Below are 5,445 nucleotides of genomic sequence, written 5' to 3' on the forward strand. Positions count from 1 at the left end.
ATTGGTCCCAGCTACAACAAGGACTAATCTGGGAGCAGAGATCCCTTTCAGGTTTTCTTCTTCGGTCAAGTAGTTCTCTCCCACCAATATTATTTATATAATTCACTAGCCTTTTATTTAGATAGTAAGAAATGAACATTAAATAACTTAATTTTACTTGTATTCATTTTAAGTACTTGAAACATATTCAACAAGAAACAAACATTGAACACTTTTCTCCAAAACGTCCCCCCTTTATACTCCAACGCAACACGGCAGTATTGTATAACTCCGTGCCGATAGTGTTCAACTGATCTCCGCCGGCAGTGCCCATTTCCTGCAGTATTATAAGACTGCCGTGCTTGCATCGTTTCATAGCTATCCTTTGCCGGCAGTGCCAACTGCCGACAGTATTAAATAACTACCCTCTGTCGGTATTATTAGATAACTGCCGTGCATAATTGACTTGCCCGCTGTGCCCACTGCCAGCTATATAACACTGCTGGCAGACCCCTGAACTCATAAAGTAGCTCATACAATAATAAGTTAAAGACAGAAGCTCTATCATGAAATGTTAACACAAACGTTGACCCCACAGACATAATACTAGTAGTTGTGTTACTCCTAAATCAAACATCTCAACCAGATCATTTCTTAAAATATTGAGTATCAATGTTTTGTCGATAAAAGCAACAAAACAGTACATGCTACAAGTTTATAATATTACTTGTGAAGAACATGAACAAAGCAACTTTAGAGAAACACAAGTAATTTCGTATATATATACCAAAAGTACCGATCTCTAGTTGTTGCTGTTTTTCTTTAACTTCACAATACCAAACATGATGTTTTACTTGTAAAACACCAGATGTCACTGAAACTCTTCAAAGCACATGTGAATTAAAACTTGAGTGAAGATTAAATATAAATTCCGAGTAAAAGCAACTTGATTTGCACTTTTAATGTAGTTTAGGCCATTTCCCGAAAACAATATTCTAGTTTTGTGTTTCTGTTCATGGCGCGCTATGTGGTTTTCAGCAAAACTTGAAATAGTTTTTGCTGGTAACGCATGCTTGTTGGAGGGCATCTTACATTGTAAACTGGGTCTGTAGAATAGCTGCCTCCAAGCGCTGTTGTTTTTCAGCAGCAATTCTTTCTTTTTTGCACAACAACAACAGGATGGGAGTGGGTGGAGCTCGTTTCATCATGGGTAGGAGTCGACGGACCTCCAAACGATGGTGGTGTTGGCACAACCTTGAATTGACTTGTGCCAATAGTCCTAGCCTGGTCGCTGTATGTGAACAAGTAGCTTCAACCTGATTTAGCTGTTGTAGGCTCCATACTCTATATTTTCACTGAATGGTGATGGACATATGTTGTACGTCATAATAAGATGAGTTCAGACTCAGCTGTTTCCCATGTCTTTTACAGTAGGGTATAAAACATTAGTTACAAATTTGTCATTTATTTAAAATATGATCACCATATTATTATTTGTTTTCAGTTTTTAATTTACCTTTCTTTTCGGTTATTTCCACAGTATCTTTACTTTTGTGATTTTCAGCAAGGTGTTTTAATAACTTCACTATCTAACCCTCGTTCACAAACTGCACATACAAATTTTCCATAATAAAAAGGGATATAGCGTAAATATTTTTTAAACTTTTGACTTTACTTCGAAATTATTTTTTACATTTTTACAAGGACATGGCTCTTGAGCATTTTTTTAAAAGGTTAACTGTGACCTTGTATGATATTCTAGTGCTTGTCCGATTTATGACACCCCAGATTTGGGAGTGGGCTGGAAGTGGGCACTATCAGGTCCCTGCCATGAGAAAGTTTGCTGGTTTTCTGTGTTTCCTTGGCAGGCCTGGATTAGCTAATCTATTTACAAATGTGACTGAGGGGTCTTTTCCTGACCCAACTTTTTTAAGTGCATGTGCTCAATCTGGAATCATGTTGGAACTATATTTCTTAAGTCTGTCATGATGCACAATTTAAGCCTTCTTAAAATTTGACTATTTCAAATAGCAAGTGATTTTTCTTTCTGATTACAGTTTTTGTTTAGATTGCATGTTGTAATCAATATGGTTGAGAGAAAAACAGAAATCCCGTGGATTAAGTTATGCTTGGTACAAGCAAAGATTTCTTTTGAAGCTTTAGATATGTTTAGCTCATCTCATTGGTAAATCACTTAAAGCTCAGTATTTACAGACATGGTCTAGCAATGTTAACGAATCTGCTAAATGTTACAGAATTTACAAAACAGAATATATTTGAATTTGAAGATTTCTATTGTACCTTACCCGATATATATATTCAACCTATTATAAACTTTGGATTCTGTATAAACCATATGCCTTTACAAAAAGGTAGATGGCTTGGTATCGTACTACAAAATAGGAAATATAATCTATGTAAACTTTACAATATAGGTCATGATCTCCTGTACCCAATTTAAAACCCAAAGAAAAAGACAGTTCGTTTTTATAAGTCAGGCTTGCGAATAAACCGGAAGGCAGAGCAATACTTGAAATATGAAATGTAAACAAGTTTAATGATTTATCATTCCGGAATAAAACATAAAAAATAGAATATGTAGGATATTGGGGGTACTCCTCAAAGTTTGGTAACAACTGGATAAAATATGCTCAAGTCGACGACGACGCCGAAACATATACCTTTAAGCCTGACATGCTATGCATTGCACTCGACATTAAAACCCAAAGTGTAAAGATATAAATTATTTTGATCGTTTATGAAAAACATTAACACTCTTTTATTACTTATATGTTTATGTATCTTTGAATTTTGTCATTTTTTGTAAATACTAAATTACCTTTATATTGAATGTACTTAAATGATCTAAATACTTAAACTATGATGTACGATGATGTATGTATTCTGTGATGAATACCGCAAATTACAATAAACAATACGTCATCTTATGCAATGTTAACTTATGTTTATAAATACGAAAGCAGCCCCTAGATGTGACTAGCTTGCTTAGAGTCTACAAAATTGAAAAATAAAGACTTATCAATCGGAACTACTCGATCATTTTAAATCGAGGACGACCTCGGATTTGTGCGGCATATCAGTAGAATGAGTAAAATCTATAGTAAACTTTTAATTACTTGTGTTTTAACGTGTAATTTGAATTGATAGGTTCAAATTGATTCCTAGTGAAGTGTTCTATTGAATAGTTAATTAATATTCCAAAGAGTAAAGTTCTTTTACTTAACAGCTAAAATGAAATTACTACACGATCTACTTCCAGCGTAGTTGAATGAAAAAAATTCTTACACTGTAAACTGTCCATTTACATCCGAAGTTGTTTTCGATTGAAATGGCCGATGTGTTCCGATTGCTTTAATAACTATAATTATGATGTAGTTGTAACGGAAATGAGGTTTTGCATTACTAGAAATTTGGCATATATCAAACTAAAATTATGAGGATTTTAAAATAGCTACTTAGATCTAGGTCCTACAGTTTGTAGAACTAGTTTATTATATGTAAACAATGGAGTTTCAATAAAAAGCATGCATAGAATATATCTAAACTGTACATAAAAAACCAGTCTTTACTAATCTTTATTTACTTCATTCATTAACAGAGATAATTTAAATGTGCACTTACTACAAACAACATTTAAAAATTCAAAAATAAACACAGAAGACACTTGCTCAGCTCGAAAAGAATTCTTACTTTTATAGGTATCACGGTTAATAAAAAATAAAGTTCATGATATAAGAAACATATGTTAATACAATTCCTCATTTGCTAAGTCTGTTTAGTTTTCTTTTTCTGGCCCTTGAGAAATCCTGAGCAGCATCCAGATTTGTCCCCAAACTTTTCACAACAGGCGACCATGGCTTGGATAATATCAGAGCATTTATCCTCTTGATAATCTTTTGCTGCAAAAAGAGAAAAAGTTTAAATTTAATAATTTAGTAAAAATGACATACTTGTACATGTTTTGTTATCTCCAACTGCATTGTATATACATTTATACACTGTATAGGGCCATTACATGAATTGATATTTATTACAAAACATTATAAAACAAGTTTAAGAAAAGGTCAAGAGCGAGGCCTTGGCGAGCTTAATAGCTTCTCCAGTTTCTAGTTCCAACAACGTTTGTATAAAATGGAAACGCATGTAAGATTCGTTTTATCGGATAATCACATGACATATTCATCGCGATGCGGGAGAATTTATTCATTGTTTTTTGTTGTTTTTTAAATGTTTGACCTTTATTAAGATGGTCAATTCGGTTTATATAAAACAACGGACCTGAAAAATGATTCATAGGTCCGCGATTACTTATAGAATAATACACTGTTGACCTAGGTCCGTGATTACTTATAGAATAACACACTCTTGGCTTTTCGTTGAAAATCGCCCTGGTTGGAAGAATAATAAAGCCCCCGGGCAATGAGTAGTCCCATTGGAGTTTATCAACCAAAAGACAAGGTCTACAGTGTATTATTCTATAAGTAATACAAGAAAAAAGTTGATGGTTGATCTACATTCAAAACAAGGAACTTCGTGTGGTAAAGGTTAAAATGAGTTTTCATTATGCAACCAACGAAATTGGAAACATAGTTTCTCTTATTTTCAAGTGTAAAACCTTTTACATACACCAAAATGACCATATATTGTGCAACCAAAAGCTTAAAAGCTCTCAATCATGATTTTAAGGATAAATAAACTTTAGAACCTCTGATATCCTTTTTATGTGTTATAACAGCTTTCAAAATTTGATTTTTAAAATGAATGTAATATAAAACCTTGCAAACAGTCCTGGATCGCACATGCCTGCTTCTGACATGGATCAACTTGCTTTGGCATGATTCTGAAATAAACAGGCAAAATCAAACAAAAAGAATTACACGTTTAAAACGTTTCACCGTTTTATCTGCAAGAAGCATTTTTGCCACATTTTAAAATATTTATGAATAGCAGATCTCTTAGTTTAACATCATAAATGACAATATGCCATTATAACCAGAAGCAGTTACGTTGACAGGGCCCAATATTTAAATATTTGTAAAATATATCAGGCAAAAAAATATTGAAACATAAACATTTATTATTGAAATTTTAAAATCAAACAAACAATCACACGAGCATGTTTTAACATATAATAATGTTATTATTAAAATAGCATAATATATATATTAAATAATATGCGGCTGGATTTTTGTTTGATTGGTATTTATTTAAGTTTATACAAACACGACAATGTTGCCGATCTCAGATGTAAATAAGTCATGATAAATCCGTTATTGAACAGCTAAACAATTATCAACATCATTCTATAATTAATGTGCTAGCTAAAAAAACTAAAGCCAGTAAACGACTGAAAGATAACTCGTACCTTAACTCCTGGTGAAAGCTGTTGACTAGCCTTTTTCGGAAAGCTGATATTTAGGTCTTAGAGGACAAACTAACTTATCA

The sequence above is a fragment of the Mya arenaria genome, chromosome 15 (assembly GCF_026914265.1).
Source record: "Mya arenaria isolate MELC-2E11 chromosome 15, ASM2691426v1".
Taxonomy (NCBI): Eukaryota; Metazoa; Mollusca; class Bivalvia; order Myida; family Myidae; genus Mya; species Mya arenaria.